Raw genomic sequence first — 19,693 nt, 5'->3', positions numbered from 1 at the left:
CAGATTATAAACAGGTTATTTATTACAAAATCCTTATATTGACAAATGAAAATGAAATGCGAATACTCTATGAATATTTGGCTGAAGCTTCAGTCGTTTTTGCAAGGGTATTTCCAGTTATGTAAGTTGTATAGTATTTCTTATGATATAATCTTTCTTGATTTATAAAATGTAAATAAAGAGTTGCCAAATACTTGCATGTGGCTAGGAAAAGGTATACATCGCCAAGTAATAAGATATGAGTCGTTCGTATCTATCTTATAGCAATAAGGTAGTCACTTGCACCATGTGTTTTGTATCCACAAAACATGTCAGTATTCCCATACTCTCTGCCTTGTAGAATCCTATGACCCTATGTGGCTGTCTCAGATTATAAACAGGTTATTTATTACAAAATCCTTATATTGACAAATGTATCTGCCAAAAAATAAATCGAAAATTCATCTTGAACATCGCTAGCATTTAATCATTATCATGACTTGAATCTTATATCTTTCATCTCCTACATAGTTGACTGGATCTTCGTGTTACACAAATATTTCAACTCCAGCAATGCAAATTACTTTATCAGCTTCTGATGCAGTTTCTGAAGGAAATCACATATTATTCTAGTAATATGTGCTCATGTCCCCAATACTAACAGACATGTTGTGTTTGACAGATGCCCAGCTTTTTGGCCTGCTTGGTGTATATACCAGTGTTTGACCTGTCATTAATGGATTGCATTTAATTATTATGTATAACTCTTTATTTTTTAATTAAAAATTTGAAAATGTGTTTTTTAATATCTGTTATTTTCAGAGAAACAAAACTTACTGAGTACAGTTAACTGATAAATATACTCTTTAACTGTGTGTGAAGTGGTATTAGTATTAATGTTAGTAGTAGAAAATGATGGTAGAAAGCAAAAAAACCTTCCCACATTACCTGTCTATCCACTCAAATAATTTGTCTAGTTCTTCCTTGAATTTATTCAAACTACTGCAGGAGGTAGAGCACAATAGGAAGAATGCCATCAACAATGACCTTTGCTCAATCCATTCAGAGCCTTAAAACGCTTGACAGGTGCCTATTCTCCAGTATGCGGTACTCAAGATGTAGCCTAAACATAATCACCTCCTTATCCCTGCCTGCAAAGTTCATGTATATCATTAACAAAACCCCATGAGTTGTTCAGGCAGCCTGTCTACATTATGTTTAATCCCTCCGTCAGCCCTGTATGTCTTTCTGCATTCTAACGCTCGAGGTCGCTTCTACATACCATATAGTCATTCAAACAAGCATGCAGCATTCTTTCTCTCCCTGCAGTACACCAGACGACCATCCCCACTTCACCGGCTTGCGAAATCAGTAAGTGCGACTTACTTACCTACTCGTGATTTCAACTTTCAATGATTTTTAGTAATTTTTTACTACTTATATTTCTTATTATCTCTCATTTCTCCGCCTCTGTCGGGTCAGCCATGATATATACGTTAGCATTACGATTAACCTGGCTTCTGAACATTAAAAATAAACTAAAAACCTGGTATCTGTTTACCACGTGCTTCATATATTTCATGATAGAAACAAGAGGCCTTACTTTTTGCTGCATTTTGATTGATTTTGATGGCTGGCTCTTCTTAACGACGTTGAAATCATCTGAAGTGCTCACATCTGCTGAGTATGGGCTTGGCAAACCCAGGGTCCTGAGCTGGATATCATCATTCTTCTCTTTCTAGGTGATTCCCTTCTGCTTCTGACTCTCTCTCTCTCTCTCTCTCTCTCTCTCTCACTATCTCAGGGTAACTCGGGATTTTTTTTTGACTAGTGCAACATGAGCCTCAGGCTTCCTTGCACCATATGGCTCATAACAAAGTACAGCACTAAGTACTTATAATATAATATTTTTGACTTTTTGTGTTGCAGGTTTGAATTGTATTATTTTATGACTGTCTTTCCATGTTACCTAACCCGTTGGTTGATTACACTACATGGTGTTCTCTCTCCACACTAAAAGCATAACCTCCTATCTTTAGCATTAGCATTAGTAGAGGCATTTGATGCAAGAAAGCAAGCTTATGCAGCATCAGCCAAAAAAAAAAAATAAATAAATAAATAAATAAAAAATAACCACTTCCACGTCACCCCTCTGTTCGTTCGAAATACCTGTCCAGCTGAGCCTTAAACTTATTTAGGCTATCAACTTCCACGACAAGGGATGGAAGTCTGTTCCAACCAACCAACCACCCACCCGCTGGCTAAAGGCAAATTTCCTCACGTCTATCCTACATCTGTCCTTCCTCAATTTGAATTTATGCCCTCTCAGGTGATTATTCTGAGGAAGAGGAAGAATCCCATCAGCATTGAGCATGCTCAAACCATTCAAGACTTTATACACCTCTATCAGATCGCCTCGCTGGAGGCGCCTCCGTAGCCAGGTGGGAAGAAGCAGCAGTGCGTAGCACACGCTTCTTGATTAGACCGGGGTTCGAGCCCGTCACCACCAAATACGGAGGATGCGAAAAGGTCAGGGAATGATCACCGCATATCCATGGAGCAATATGTCCTTAGTTGCTAATGCTCCTAAAAACAAAATAACAAACAAACAAACCTCGCTGGTGCCTAGTCTCCAGACACTGTAATTTGCAAAACTTAAGCCTTTCTTCGTAAGAGCACCCCTTTGTTCCATTCACTAATTTTGTTGCCCTTTTCTGTACTCGTTCCAGCATCTCTACATCCTTCTTGAAATGAGGCCTCCAGACCTGTATACAGTACTCTAGGTGTGTCTTGACCATTGCCTTATACAAGGGAATAATCACCTCCTTATTCCTGCTAGAAAAATTCCTATATATCATCGACAATACACCATGAGCTACTCTTGCAGCCCGTCTGCACTGCTCAGAAAACTTCATATCTGCCTGCACAACCACCCCCAGGTCCCTTTCATTCTCTACCACTGTCAGTGTAGTACCACAGAGTTGATACGTTGCTCTGGGGTTGCTGTTTCCCATATGTAGTACTTTACATTTGTCAATGTTAAACTTCTTTTGCCACCTCTCAGCCCATCTGCTCAACTTTTCCAGATCCTGTAGCAGTAGCATAATGTCAGTAGTGTCCTTGACAACCCTGCCAACCTTCGTACCATCTGCAAACTTGGACATTAAGCTTGATATACCATCATCAATATCATTTATAAATACAGAAAACAATAATGGACCCAATACTGAACCCTGAGGGACTCCACTAATAACATTAGTCCACGATGAGCAGTGTCCATCGATTACCACTCTCTGTCTTCTCCCCCTCAACCACCGCTTTATCCATAGCAGCAATTTGCCTCCAATGCCATACTGCTCCAATTTGTGCAGCAGTCTTCCATGTGCAACAGTATCAAAAGCCTTTCTAAGATCCAAGTATATAATATCAAAGTTATTCCCTGCATCCAGTTCTTTTGTGACTGCATCATAGTATCCAATCAAATTGGTCAGGCAAGACTTCCCCTTAACAAAACCATGCTGTGTCTGAGCTATAACTGAAGTCTTGTCTAGATGATCCTGCAGTGCTTCTTTAACCAGTGCCTCCATTAATTTTCCGGGAACAGAGTTAAACTAACAGGTCTATTATTACTTGTGTCAGCCTTTGATCCTCCCTTGTGAATTTGGGTCACATTTGCACATCTCCAGTCCATGGGTACCTCCCCTGAGTCCAAGGAATTTCTCATAATTATGGCTAAGGGTTTGCATACTTCCTTTACTGCCTCCTTTAATATAACTGGATAGATCCCATCCACCCCAGATGTCTTTCTTGTATTTATCTTCAACAATTTCTCCTCCACTTTACTCTCAGTTATTACAAGATTCTCTAGCTTATGGGCAGAGTTGAATACACCTCTGGCATTCCCCTCGCTGAATAACTCCTCATGTGTGAATGTCGATGCAAAATATTCATTTAGTTTATTAGCTACCTGAGCAGGATCATCAACAGTTGACCCATCGATATCAAGTGGACCAAACTGATTCATCCCCTTCCTTCTAGAGTTTACATAAGTAAAGAACTCTTTGCATCCCTTGCCAAAGATTTCTCGTAATCTGCCTTCGCCTGCCTAACCTCCTTTGTAACTTGGTTACAGATCAACTTGTATCTATCATAGGGTTCTGTGTCACGTGTTAATTTGTATGTATCCCATGCATTTTTCTTCTCTGCCATATGTCTCATTAGTTCATCTGACATCCACTTAGGCCTAAACCTTGAACAATATTTCTTAGTTGGTATGTAAAGCCTAGTAGCTTCCAAGATAAGTTCTTTGAATGCTTCCCATTTTGAATTTGCTGTTGGTAACATCATCAGTTGGTCCCACTGTATAGAATTTAAATACTATCTCTGTCTATCGTAGTCGCCTTTACGAAAGCAATAACCCTTCCCTTTACCCCTAATGGTAGTTACCTCTTTGAGTAAATCCCACTTCAGCACACTGTGATCACTGCCACCTAGTGGTTCATTTACCTGGAGATTCTTAATGCATGGAGAATCACTACTGATAATCAAATCAAGAGTATTACTCCCTCTAGTTGCCTCCCGAACGTGCTGATGTAGAAAACAATCATCCAATAAATCCCCAAAAGCCTTGCTAGTGTGGAGTGACCAGCCCCCAAATTCCAGTCAATATCTGGGAAATTAAAATCCCCCATTATAAGACTCTGATTTACTGGTCCACTCTATTTCCCTGTGCAGTTTCTTATTATATTCATCAGAGTCATTAGGCCTATAGCACACTCCTACTCTCAATTTTGATCTCCCAATGCTTATGTCACACCAAACTGACTCAACACTGCACTGTCCAGCAATGTTGACTGGCTTCACTTCCTTGGATTTTATGTATTTCTTTACTAATAGCATAACCCCTCCTCCCTTCCTATCCTGTCTATCCTTTCCGTAGGGAGTGCATTGTACTCCCCAAATTCCAGTGTCTGTGTGACACCACATCTCTGAAATCCCCACAATATCTGCCTTTGATGTTTTGAGCAATACCTGAAATTCATCAAATTTATTTACTAAACTCCTAGCATTGGTGTACATGCAAGTATACATGCACCTGTTCTTTTTCTTAGCTACCCTAACACAACCCATGTGTTTATTTGTACCCCAATGATTCCCAGCAGTCTCTGAAATATCCTGCATCTTATTTTCCAGGCTGCGGCTCATTCCAATAGAAGCAGTGTAAGAATCACTTTCACCTCTGCCAGTGGCTACTGTTAATCTATTAGTCCTTGTATTCCCCCCAGTCTAGCAGTTTTCCAATCCACCTAACACTGCCTCGATAGCATTAGCAAACATTCTTGCACCCTTTCTATTTAAGTGTATCCCATCCCTGTAGAAGCAGCCTCTCCTGTTAACAAGTACAGACCAGGCTGAAAAAAAATTCTACTCCTTGAGCCTTGCACAATCTTTCCAGGGCCGAATTGATCGACAAGGCTCTCATCATATACTCCCTCCTATTGTGTCTGGGCAGAATTGCAGACACTTTCAAATTCATTTCAAATCTTTTACACACACGCAGTATAACTTCAATTATCCGTCAGGATACAGGACCAAGACCATGACGGATAATAGAATATATACATTAAAAACATACATTCAATAGACCCGGTCATCTAACTTGTTATTTTATTACATAAAATATAACCTAATGAATTTTAATTAAACTTTAATTATTATTTATTTTTTACCAGGTCATCAAAAAATCATAGTAGAGATGCCTAGTAATGTCATAAAAAAATTTAAAGAAAATAATATTATATAATTAAATTTATTTTCCAAAAAAAGTCAGTCAATTTCTTTTGTTTCATTACCTCTCGAGCCTTTTGGGAGGCAATGTTACGAATTTTACGCAAAAGTAACACTTGCGTAGCATCTGATTCTTCTTGCACCTTGAACTACTCAATGCACTTTGACAACATAGTTTCAGCTTCACAGTGGCTAATTATGTTTGTTGTTCCACAAGCAGCTTTTTCTTATTCGGTTTTAGAATCATCTGAAATTGTCATCACTCTTTGCACAATTTCATCATCTAAAATTTTGTGTTCAATGTCCATTTTGTCCCTATCCAGCCAGTCATTTACTTCCTCCATCGAAATATTTTTTAAATCAGGAACATTCGAACATAACTGCAAAATTTCAATATATTTTGGAATGGTTTCTGTACCAGTTGAATATATATCTGGCCGAAACTTACTCCAGCTTTGTATTGTTTGAACTGGAACATCATTCCATGCATCAGTGACATTGAAAATTGCATCTTTTATAGTGTAGCTTTTCCAAAACTATATCACGTCTAATTTATTTTATGCCCAAATAATAAGTTTTTGAATGAGAATTTTGCAATAACTATTTTCCATGCTCTTAATCATGTCTTGGTCCATCAGTTGAATGAGAGATGTTGTGCTTGCTGGCAGAAAGTGGCATGATATTTTGCCATCATCGCTTTTTAAATCACATACGTGTATGAGATGAGTAGGTGAATTGTCCATCACTAGCATTGCTTATTTTGGTAAACCTTTTGATGCCAAATGTGATCTTACACATGATACCAATATTTTAGGAAACCAATCATGAAATATACCTTGGCTCATCCACACGTTGTTTTGTGAGAAATATTTAACTGGCAAAGCATTTAAATTAATATTTTTAAATGATCTAGACTTTTTTGGCCTATAACAACCAAAGGCAATTTATGACTAATGCTGGCATTAGCACTTACCATTATAGTGATGCCATCTTTTTGCATCTTATATCCCTATGCAATATGTTCAGTCATTGAGGCCAGTTTCTTGTTAGGTAGTGCCTTCCAATTAAGGCTGGTCTCATCGCAGTTGTATATTTGGTCTTTAACCAAACCTTGATCAGCTATTTCCTTCTGTAGTTTTTCGCAGTAAACAGAAATTCTGGCACTATCTGCTGTTAGCTTCTCGCCCTGCATCGACAACTGTCAAATACCATGGTGAAACTTAAATTTCTCCAACCATCTGATGCTAGCCTTGAATGAAGGATCTCCGCCTAGTTTTTTATTGAGTATGGCTTCTTTTTTTTAGCATTGGCATTAGCATTAGTATAGTTATGCTAATGTGCATAAATATACCAGTTCCAGCTATCAACTACAACGACAGATAGAAGTTTGTTCCAGCAATCAACCACCTGCTGGCTAAAGGCAAACTTCCACACATCTATTCTACAAATGTCTTTCCTCAATTTGAAATTATGCCCTCTCAGGCAATTATTCTGAGCAAGAGGAAGAATCCCATCAGCATTGAGCATGCTGAAACCATTCAAGGCTTTATACACCTCAATCAAATCACCTTGCAGGTCAGGTGCCTAGTCTCCAGACACTGTAATTTGCAAAACTTAAGCCTTTCTTTGTTTTTTGTTTTTTTTTTTTTTTTTTGTTTAAGCCTTTCGTTCCATTCACTAATCTTTTTGGCATTCTCTGTACTCGTTTCAGCAGCTCTACATCCATCTTAAAATGAGGCCTCCAGAACTGTATACAGTACTTAAGGCGTGGCCTGACCATTGCCTTATACAAGGAGATAATCACCACCTTATCCCTACTAGAAAAATTCCTGTATATCATTGACAAGACACCATTAGCTACTCTTTTAAACCATCTGCACTGTTCAGAAAAATTCATATCTGACTGCAAAATTAACCCCAGGTCCTTTTCATTCTCTACCACTGTCAGTGTAATACCAGTAAACCCTCCAGGGGAGATGTTCTGACAACCACTCTCACACCAAAGGCATAATAAACACTACCTGGGAGCAGTCAATTAATAATATATTGAATACCATTTTCCAGCCACCAATCTCTGACCTCGCACTAATACAAGCCCAAGTGTGTACCTCCAGTGAGTGCTGTACCATGCAGCAAACTGAAGAGCCCTTCACCCTGGAGGAACTTCATTGAGCAGTATTGAAACTCAAGGGCAGGAAATGCTCAAGTCCTGACCTCCTGGATCCCAAGATTGTCAGAAGAGTAGCAACAAGCCATACTTACTGCTGAATCTTTTCAACCACTGTCGGGCAAAGGAATCCTTTCCACTTGATTGGAAGACAGCTAATCTTTGACTTCTCCTCAAGAATCCGAATAAACCGCCACAACAGCCCACATCATACAGACCAATCACCCTCCTAACTGTTCTCAGCAAACTCTTTGAGAGAATCATCTTCAGAATTCACAGGTATTATGCGAACACAAACCTACAGGCCGATAACCAGAATGTATTCCGTCTGGGGCACTCAACAGTAGACGCACTAAATAACCTGATAACATCTGCTCAATCCGCACCTGAAAAATACTTCCTTGTAATTGCAATTGACTTTGCTGGGGCGTTCAACTCGCTTTGGTGGCCGACCATCCTTGGCAGGCTCAGGCAAGCACAGATTCCTCAAAATCTACTCCTGCATTAAAAGCTGTGACAGATCTGTCAGTATAGAGATTTTTTTTTTTTTTTTTTTTTTTGATTTGGTAGTTGTTGGTGCATCGGCATCTTTGGCCATATTGCACCTCCCAAGGTTTTTGCAGTACTTTGATCCAAGCCCGAGGCGGGAATCAAACCCGACCTTTGGGTTGCCGGGTAGGTACTTTACCTACTCGGCTAGCCCGGTCGGCATCTGCCCAAAGGAATCTCCACTACCACCATTGGATCACTACTATCACCAACCCAGCAGTCAATCGCAAGACAAGAGAAAAGGCGCCTTCTCGCACACCTGGCAGGACAGATGGACGGCATCCACTAAGGGAGCAATTACAAAAAAATTCATCCCTGAAGTAAAGTTCACATTCCCAAAAGCCCCAAGCTGGTTTTTCCCTGGCCTGTATATAACGTATCTCCTCACAGGCCATGGGTCGATACAAGAAAAATTAATGTCTCTGGGCATCACAGATGATCCACTGTGGCACTGACGAATCTTGGCTCCATATAATGTACAACTGTTCTGACTATGAAGACTAGATCTATTCTGATCACAAAGATTATTAATTTGCCAAAGGACCAAGAACATATACTAATTCATACCCATGACAATTATAAAGAATTCATCCCTTTTGCACAGGATGTCAACAGACAAAGAATATTAAGAAGCCTAAACCACCAAGATGAATAACTTGAGACAGATTCTGGGCACCCCTCTCCAGTAGCATTAAACGCCAACCTTATCGAAGTTGGACTGAAATTCACTTCCTTCATCCAAGTTCCATCGGGCTGATATCTGCAACTTAATCTGTAGGCAAGATCAACCAGTACCTGATCCCACTCAAGACTCCAAACCCAAACACTGGAGACACCAACAGCTTTTCTGCCACAAGCCACATTGGCAATCAAACCTAGCACTCTAGCCTGGTTTTCTTTTACTCTCCTCCCCGGCCAGGGGAGCAAATCCGTTCCTGTCTCCCCCTGCCACCCCTTCTTATACCTGGTGAGGCAAGGGCCTGCCTTACTGAATTTCTGGGGTAGCCTTCTCTGTCATCCTCCATACCTCTGTCTTTTGCCCCCAGCCTTCAGTCTTTCCCTACTCTGTCTAACTCGCAGTGTACACCCCCACAACTTATCAATTAATAACATCGAAATTTAAACCATGCTTACATAAACCTCTCTTGGCCTTTTATATTCTAGCATTAACTCCCTTTTTTTATTTATTTATTTATTTTATTATTTTTTTTTTTCACATAGGTCCTTACCATTGAAATGTTTAGAAACTAGGTGGCAGAGCCTGCCAGAGTACAAAAAATCTACTGGGTACCTGAGTTGACTCCTCAGGGCCAAGTGCAGTAACAGTGGGTCCCAACAAGGGCCCAATGGTTAAATGGTCAGAAAAACAAAGGTACACAACAATACACATCCGTCCACTCCCAACACACTTTTAAAATCTCTGGCCTTCACAGAGTTCTGTGCTACACAAACAGAGTACACAACGCAGAGATGGAGGAAAACCTGTGGTGCCGTCAAACAACTAACACACTTTTGTCAGTGTAGTACCACACAGTTGATACATTACTCTGGGGTTACTGCTTCCCATATGCAGTACTTTACATTTGTCAATGTTAAACTTCAGTTGCCACCTCTCAGCTCACCTCCTCAACTTTACTAGATTTAACAACCCTGCCAAGCCTGATATACCACATCACATCATCAATAACATTGATAAATACAGAAAACAACAATGGACCCAACACTGAACCCTGGGGGGACTCCACTAATAACATTAGTCCACGAAGAGCAGTGTCCATTGATTACCGCTCTCTGTCTTCTCCCACTCAACCATCCCTTTATCCATAGCAGCAATTCCCTGCATCCAGTTCCTTTGTGACCACATCATAATATCCAATCAAATTGGTCTGACAAGGCTTCCCCTTAATAAACCCATGCTGTGTCCAAGCTATAACTAAAGTCTTGTCTAGATCATCCTGCAGTGTTTCTTTAGCCAGTGCCTCCATTAATTTCCCAGGAACAGAAGTTAAACTAACAGGTCTGTAATTACTTGTCATCCTTTGATCCTTCTTTGTGAATTGGGATCGCATTTGTACATCTCCAGTCCATGGATACCTTCCACGAGTCCAAGTAAGCTCTCATAATTATGGCTAAGGGTTTGCTTACTTCCTTTGCTGCCTCCTTTAATATAACTGGATTGATCCTGTCCACGCCAGTTGCCTTTCTTGTGTTTATCTTCAACAATTTCTCCTCCACTTTGCTCTCAGTTATTAAAAAATCATCTAGCCCACTGCCAGAGTTTAATTTACCTCTGGTATTCCCCTCCGTGAATAACTCTTCATGTGTGAATGTAGAAGCACAATACTCATTTAATTTGTTAGCTATCTGAGCAGGATCATCAACAGTTGATTCCTTGATATCAAGTGGACCAATCTCATTCATCCCCATCTTTCTAGAGTTTACTTTGTAAAATAATAAGAGGAGTTTACCTCAATATAGTACGTAGAACACTTCCCTATGATACTATCCAGAAATTAAAATGAAAAATTCGGAAACTTACATTAGAGTAAAAAATAAATAATTAAAAACCAATTTAACGCAATTAAAAAGAATCTAATGAAAATATTCAAAACTATTTTCCTTCCTGAAGCTGACAATGCTTTTCGACCGTGTGTCGTGATCACAGGAATGAAAATTACCGAATAGCGTTGAACCTGAAACTTAAATAGTGATTATTTGACTTCGCGCATGCGCATAAAGGTCCGCGTATCAGAGATCAAATATGGCCGCCGAACATTAACAGAATTCTCGTATAATTTAATTTCTACAGTTTCTGCAATTAATAGTCGCGTATAATTACGTTGAACATTAAGTATTTTGGCCTCGTTAATAAAAAAGTATGTTTTTCGCTAATGGCGTGAAAGGCTAATTCTGATGCTGCTGAACGAGAAGCAAGAACTGAGGCTTCATGTTGATTTATACGAATATTCAGAGAAAATCACGTTGAACCTTGGTAAGACGAGTCGCAGTCACCGCAAGAAATGTTGTATACCAGATCATTAATTTGTGTTGCGAATGCGGAAAGAACCAAGCAATTGTTCAGTATAATGTGTAATTTCCGTATTGGTCTGCCCACAATTTTAAATTCGGTATCTTTAAAGAAACTATTAAGCTGTTTGTGCCACTGTTAGCATTAGCATTAGTAGAGGCATTTGATGCAAGAAAGCAAGCTTATGCAGCATCAGCCAAAAAAAAAACCACTACTTCACCCCTCTTCGTTCAAAATACCTGTCCAGCTGGTCTGTAACCAAGTCACACAGGAAGTTAGGCAGGCAAAGGCAGATTACGAGAAATCTTTGACAAGGGATGCAAAGAAAAACAGCAAAGAGTTCTTTACTTATGTAAACTCTAGAAGGAAGGGGATGAATCAGATTGGTCCACTTGATATCGATGGGTCAACTGTTGATGATCCTGCTCAGGTAGCTAACAAACTAAATGAATATTTTGCATCGACATTCACACATGTGGAGTTATTTAGCGAGGAGAATGCTAGAGGTGTATTCAACTCTAGCAGTAAGCTAGAGAATCTTGTAATAACTGAGAGTAAAGTGGAGGAGAAATTGTTCAAGATAAACATAAGAAAGGCACTGGGGTGGATGGAATCTATCCAGTTATATTAAAGGAGGCAGCAAAGGAAGTAAGCAAACCCTTAGCCATAATTATGAGAGCTCCCTTGGACTCGGGGAGGTACCCATGGACTGGAGATGTGCAAATGTGACCCCAATCCATAAAGGAAGATCAAAGGGCGACACAGGTAATTACAGACCTGTTATTTTTAACTTCTGTTCCAGGGAAATTAATGGAGGCACTGGTTAAAGAAGCATTGCAGGATCATTTAGACAAGAGTTCAGTTATAGCTAGGACACAGCATGTGTAAGTTAAGGGGACGTCTCAATTTGAATTATATGCCCTGAAAGGCATAAATTCAAATTGAGGAAAGACAGTTGTAGGATAGATGTGCAGAAATTTGCCTTTAGCCACGGGTGGTTGATTGTTGGAACAAACGTCCATCTGTCATAGAAGTTGATAGCTTAAATGGATTCAAGGCAGAACTAGACATGCATTTGGAATGGGTGAATGATTGAAATGAGAAGGGGTGGTTTTTTTTGGGCTGATTCTATATAAGCTTTCTTTCTTGCATCATGTGCCTTTCCTAATGCCTGATCTCCATCATGCGCCTTTCCTAATGCTGATCTCCATCATGCGCCTTTCCTAATGCTGATCTCCATCATGCGCCTTTCCTAATGCTTTCCTAAATACGACAATAGAGGTCACTACTTTCCCATTTTTTTACATTTCTTAGCAGCTTATTATTAAGTCTTTTATGCTGCTATAAATTGCTTCATCGTGTAGATATACATAAACCTTAACCACTAATGTGGTTAAGGTTTATGTGCATTCATCTACTCTACTAAATTTGTGCACTTCATTTCCCTGCCTTTTTCCTTCAGCTTATTTCTGCTACGCATTACTTGAAAGCTCCAAGTATCCTTCACTTTCTTATTATACTTTTGGTTTCGTTTTAGGTTCATTTCGACTTACATATTTTTCCTTACAATACAAGCATTTGGTATTAGCTCCCTTTTATACTAACACTTTCAAAAGCCAGAGCCTTACTGTAAGGTTGGGCTTCACAACCCCAGCTTGTTTAGTGTTATTTAATAACTTTTTCTTTGCTTTTTATCTTTCTGCTATCTATTTCTACCGTTCTTCCTGTTCGTAAAACTATTAGTGTATACTAAGGTGATAGGAAGGTTCCTACTATCCTACTTCTATCGCTATTTTTCATCTTTATTTATTTAAATACTCCTTTTTCCCCTTCCCTGTCTCAATTTAATACCTTACCCTATACCAGGTGCTTGTTCCAAAATATTGAATTATCAAATTATTGAATTCCAATCTCCGCAAAATTACAACCTTTAAACCCTACACAAACTGTACATATTTATATTAACCATATTTTATTCTTACTTGATCTTTATTTTTATCTTAATAAATGAGACTGTGTTGGGACTGCCTTGTCCATACAGTATAAGAATGCACTAATTACATTTTTGTTGCTTTTTTGGCCTTTCACTTTTCTTCTGCTACTACGGATAAGTATTGAAATACACTTCCTGATACATGGTCAGTTGTAGTCTCCTGATGAAATACCTGATCATGTATCAATATTTGCTTCAGCTGACATCATATTCTGCACATTTGCCTTACCTATATTTGACCTTTGTCTAAATATGTTCCCACCCCCCCAAATCTGATGGCAGCTGTACCATTTTTATTTTTGTTTTATTGGTATTTTATTGTACTAATTTTACTTTATAGTTCAAACACCTTCTATTGGCTTCATAATTCAGCCAATAATTTTCTTAATTCATCATAACTTTTAGGATATTAACATTCTTTCACCTTTCACATATCTACTACGCTTCATTTTCTACTATCCTACACCCTTCTAGTTACTGGCACTTTTTGCAACTTTCACATCCATTTATGCATACTTTATTCAATATATTAATACAAACTTGGTCCTTTGGGTCCTTGAGGTTGTCACAGACATTCTCTCAGATATGCCAGACAAGCTGTACTTGCTACCTGGGAGTCCTTTTGCCTCAAAGGTGATACTTGTTCATATGTCCGTTCCGATATTCCCTGTCAGAGACTTGGTAATTTGGAATCTCCTCTTTTCGATCTTCTCTGGCTTAAAATCTCTCTACCTCATTGTGTCAAATTCATCTGTTGTCTCTACCGTTCTCCCAACTCCACTAATCACTTGGAGCTCTTTGACTTCCTCTCTTTGCAACTTGACTTTCTTCAGTCCAACTTTCCTAACAGTGAAGTAATTTTCCTTGGTGATTTTAATGTTCACAACTCCAGCTGGCTTCCGTTTTCTAGTCACACTGACCCAGCAGGTCGAGATGCTGAGGCTTTTGCAATTACTAATAACCTAGCACAGATTGTTCATTTACCTACAAGAATACCGGACAATCCTAATCATACAGCAAATACGCTTGATCTTTTTCTCACAAACAACCCTTCTAAGTACACGGTCGAAGTGAGAGGTCCTTTAGGCACTTCAGATCACAACTTGGTGATTGTCTCTTCTCCAATGGAACCTTTATCTCATGGCTATTCCCAACCACGTGTTGTTTGCCATTACAAGAATGCAAAATGGGATGACCTGCAAGACTTCTTTTCTTCTTTTCCTTGGTCGGATTACTGTTTCAAAACTTCTGATGTCAACGTTTGCTCAGATCGTGTCAGTGAAATTATTCTTGCAGGAATGGAATCCCTTATCCCACACTCCACTTTAAAATCTCGTCCTTTATCTAAACCTTGGTTTTCCAATAAATGTGCTAAGGCTGTTCAAGAGTAGTAGTAGTAGTAGTAGTAGTAGTGGCACATGATGCAAGAAAGCAGTGTAGGAGCTTATGCAGCATCAGCCAAAAAAAAAAAAAAAAAAATCACACCATACCCTCCAATTGCCTGTCCAGTTCCTCCTTAAATTTATTTAACCTATCAACTTCCACAACGACAGATGGAAGTTTGTTCCAGCAATTAACCACCCGCTGGCTAAAGGCAAATTTCCGCACATCTATTCTACATCTATCCTTTCTTAATTTGAACTTATGTCCCCGTAGGTTCGTATTCTGAACAAGTGGGAGGATCCCATCAGAATTCAGCGTGCTCAACCCATTCAAGGCCTTATAGACCTCAATCAGATCACCGCGCAGGTGCCTAGTCTCCAGCCACTGCAATTTGCAGAACTTAAGCCTCTCTTGGTAAGAGGATCCCTTCATTCCCCTCACCAATCGTGTTGCTCTTCTCTGTACACGCTCAAGCAAATCTACATCCTTCCTAAAATGAGGCCTCCAGACCTGTACGCAGTACTCAAGGCGTGGCCTGACCATTGCCTTATACAGAGGGACAATCACCTCCTTTTCCTGCTAGCAAAATTCCTATATATCATTGACAAAACCCCATGACCTGCCCTAGCAGCCTGTCTACATTGCTCAGAAAACTTCATATCTGACTGCACAATTACTCCCAGGTCTTTTTCATTTTCTACCACCTTAAGTGTAGTACCACACAGTTGGTACGTTTCTCTGGGGTTACTTCTACCCATATGCAGTACTTTGCATTTGTCAAGGTTAAACTTCAGTTGCCACTTCTTAACCCATCTGCCCAAATTATCTAGATCCTGTTGCAGTAGCACACTGCCATTACTGTCATTAACAACCCTGCCAACCTTCGTGTCATCTGCAAACTTCGACATTAAGCCTGATATACCTTCATCAATATCATTGATAAATATACAAAACAACAGTGGCCCCAACACCGAACCCTGTGGGACTCCACTAATAACATTAGTCCACGAAGAGCAGCACCCATTGATTACCACCCTCTGTCTTCTCCCACTTAACCATCCTTTTATCCATTGTAGCAACTTACCCTTAATACCATTCTGCTCCAATTTGTACAGTAGTCTTCCATGCGCAACAGTGTCAAAAGCTTTCCTGAAATCCAAGTATATGATATCAAAATTATTTTTTGCATCCAGTTCCTTTGTGACCACATCATAATAACCAATCAAATTTGTCAGACAAGACTTTCCCTTAACAAACCCATGCTGTGTCTGAATTATTGCTGCAGTCTTGTCTAGATGATCCTGCAATGCATCTTTAACCAGTGACTCCATTATTTTACCCGGAACAGAAGTTAAACTAACTGGTCTGTAATTATTCGTGTCACCCTTCGAACCTCCTTTGTGAATTGGGGATACATTTGCACATCTCCAGTCCGTGGGAACCTCCCCTGAATCCAAGGATGCTCTCATAATTATGGCTAAGGGTTTGCTTAGTTGCTTTGCCGCCTCCTTTAATATAACTGGATAGATCCCATCCGCCCCAGGTGCCTTTCTTATGTTTAACTTCAACAATTTCTCCTCCACTTTGCTCTCAGTTATTACAAAATCATTAAGCACACTGCTACAATTTGATAACCTTCTTCCATTTTCAAACTGTAATGATTCCTCACGTGCGAATGTAGATGCAAAATACTCATTCAGTTTGTTTGCTATCTGAGCAGGATCATCAACAGTCGAACCATCGATGTCAAGTGGACCAATCATATTCAGCCCCTTCCTTTTAGAGTTTATATAAGTAAAGAAATCCTTGCTGTTTTTCTTAGCATCTTTTGCCAAAGATTTCTCGTAATCCGCCTTTGCCTGCCGAACCTCCTTTGTGACCTGATTACAGACTAGCTTATATCTGCTACAGGCTTCTGCGTCGCCTGATAAATTTATATGCATCCCATGCATTTTTCTTCTCTGTTACGAGTCTCATTAGTTCATTTGATAACCATTTAGGCCTAAACCTTGAACAATATTTCTTCATCGGTATGAAAAGTCTAGTAGCTTCCACGATTAATTCCTTGAATGCTTCCCACTTAGAATTTACTGTTTGTAACATCGTCAGTCGATCCCACTGTACAGAATTTAAAAACTGTCTGAGACCACTGTACTCCCCTTTACGGAAGCAAAAACCCTTTCCTTTAACCCTGACGGTAGTTACCTCTTTGAGTAAATCCCACTTCAGCACACTGTGATCACTGCCACCTAGTGGTTCCTTTATCTGCAAATTCTTAATACACGAATGATCACTGCTGATAACCAGATCAAGAGTATTACTTTCTCTGGTTGCCTCTCGAACATGCTGCTGCAGAAAACAATCATCCAATAAATCCACAAAAGTCTGACTAGTGTGTGAGTGACCAACCCACAAGTTCCAGTCAATATCTGGGAAGTTAAAATCCCCCATTATAAGACATTCTGATTTACTGGCCCACTCTATTTCTCTGTACAATTGTTCATTGTACTCATTCGAGTCATTAGGCCTATAACACACTCCTACTCTTATTTTTGCTTTTGCAGTGCTTATGTCACACCAAACTGACTCAACAGTGCACTGTCCATCTATATCAACTGGATGCACTTCTTTTGATTTTATGTTTTTCTTAATTAACAGCATAACACCTCCTCCCTTTCTGTCCTGTCTATCCTTTCTGTACACATTGTACTCCCCAAATTCCAGTTCTGCATTCCTTATATCTTTGTGACACCACGTCTTTGCTATCCCAACAATATCCGCCTTTGATGTCTTGACCAACACTTCAAATTCATCAAATTTATTTACTATACTTCTAGCATTGGTATACATGCAAGCATACATGCTCCTATGCCTATTCCTTATTACCCTAACACATCCCATATACCCAACTATTCCAGGATGACTGCCATCCGTCCCTGAAACCCCCAACACCCCTCGCTCCAGGTCGCTTCTTATTCTAATAGAAGTTGTGCAAGAATCACCTTCACCTCTGCCTGCGGTTACTGTTAAACTATTAGTCTTTGTATCCCCCCAAGCTAGCAGTTTTCCGACCCACCTAACACTGCCTCGATAGCATCAGCAAATATTCTTGCACCCTTTCTATTTAAGTGTATCCCATCCCTGTAGAAGCAATCTCTCCTGTTAACAAGTACAGTCCAGGCTGAAAAAAATTCTACCCCTAGAGCCTTGCACAATCTTTCCAGGGCCGAATTGATCGACAAGGCTCTCATCATATACTCCCTCCTATCGTGTCTGGGCAGAATTGCAGACACTTTTAAATTCAACCCTAATTCTCGGCTTTTTTTCAACAGTGACCTGTGCTTGTTGAGTAATTCTGCCGGTCTCCTACTCTTAATATCATTAGTGCCAACGTGTACAACTATATCACCTTTTGTGCCCTTGAAAGATGATATCCGCTCTACAACGTCATCAACCTTTGCCCCTGGCAGACATACCCAGGTCCTGTTCCACCTATCCTTTTTACATAGCATGTTCCCCGTTTCCCTGACAATAGAGTCACCAACAACTAATAGTTCCTGTGGGACCAGCGCATTCTGCCTTGGGGGTTGCCGCTGTGTTGCGTGATGACCAAGTGCAAGCTCTGGCGTTGATGTGGGCAGCTGAGAGCTTGATGGGCCCCTCAATTTATTTCCTTCGAGGGCATCCACCCTGTCCTTCAAACTCTCATATAGGCCCATAACAATGCTGAGTTGTCGCCTGATTTCCTTACACTCCTTACATCGCGCACACACAAAGACATCCCCCATGGCAATATCATGTTCCGTTCCAGAGAGTTCGGCAAACATTTCACAAGTTGCACATTTTTTTAGGCTGTGACGCGTTGGAGAATCGCCCCCCTCAGTTCTCCCCCGAGTCACAACACTCCTGCCACTTTGTGCCCGTTGCTTTGCTGCTCTAGTTCGGGGCATGGTAGTTTAAATTAATAAAATCAATAAATTAAATGTCAGTAGTATTTGAATAGAAACTATGAAATAGAAACAGTGAAGCGTATTACTATATAATTATGCGTTAGAGCTACCGCAATTAAAAAATTTGAATTTCCTACAAAAACTTTGAATTCCCTATATACAAAAACAATGGCTACAAAAATCGAACAAAAATAACGGTTTTACCTATCGTAAGTAAAATCCACAAAAACTCTTTATCTAAATTAAAATAAAAAATAACCAGCGTAACTATAACTATATGACTACGTATTAAGTACAATATAAAACAACAATCATGTAAATAAAAGGCAAACACTTATCGTTTTTGCGGAGCCTGTAACTGTCAGCTGTAACTTTTAAAAAATGTAGAATGTTGCATATCGTAATTGGCTTGTTTCTAATTCTTCAGTTTCATTTTCTGCCTACACCAAAGCTCGCAACAGTTGTAAAGCAGTTATTAATCAGTCCAAATTAGAGTTTGAACAGGCTAAGAGTAGAAAACTTGCTTCTTGCCCTAATGGTAGCCGAGCATTCTGGTCTCTTGCCAAGGCTATTGGCCGCAACTTTTCCCCATCTTTGCTCCCACCTCTGTCCAAACCAGATGGTTCTGTTGCCACTTCAGCCAAGGATAAAGCTGACCTGCTAGCATCCCATTTTTCTTCCAGCTCATGTATTAATGATCTTGGTAAAACACCTCCCAGCATGCTCCATTCAATGCCTCCTGTGGTCTTCCGTCAAAAGGATATCAGAAGGATTTTGATGAATCTTGATGCTAAGAAAGCTCCAGGTCCTGATGGTATTTCTCCACTTGTTCTCAAAACCTGTGCTGGTGAACTTAC

The 19,693-nt window shown here is 39.8% G+C and overlaps 1 protein-coding gene across 1 annotated transcript in view; it reads left to right on the top strand.

The window, feature by feature from the left end:
* Nucleotides 1-19,693, top strand: part of Nf1 (neurofibromin 1) — a 1,111,953-nt gene that overhangs the window by 1,025,760 nt on the left and 66,500 nt on the right. The window lies entirely within an intron of this gene.

Source organism: Mastigoproctus giganteus, chromosome 3 (assembly GCF_048544385.1).
Source record: "Mastigoproctus giganteus isolate SK-2022 chromosome 3, ASM4854438v1, whole genome shotgun sequence".
Lineage (NCBI taxonomy): Eukaryota > Metazoa > Arthropoda > Arachnida > Uropygi > Thelyphonidae > Mastigoproctus > Mastigoproctus giganteus.
Note: the sequence above shows the minus strand (reverse complement) of the source record. Positions and strands in the feature narration are given on the sequence as shown.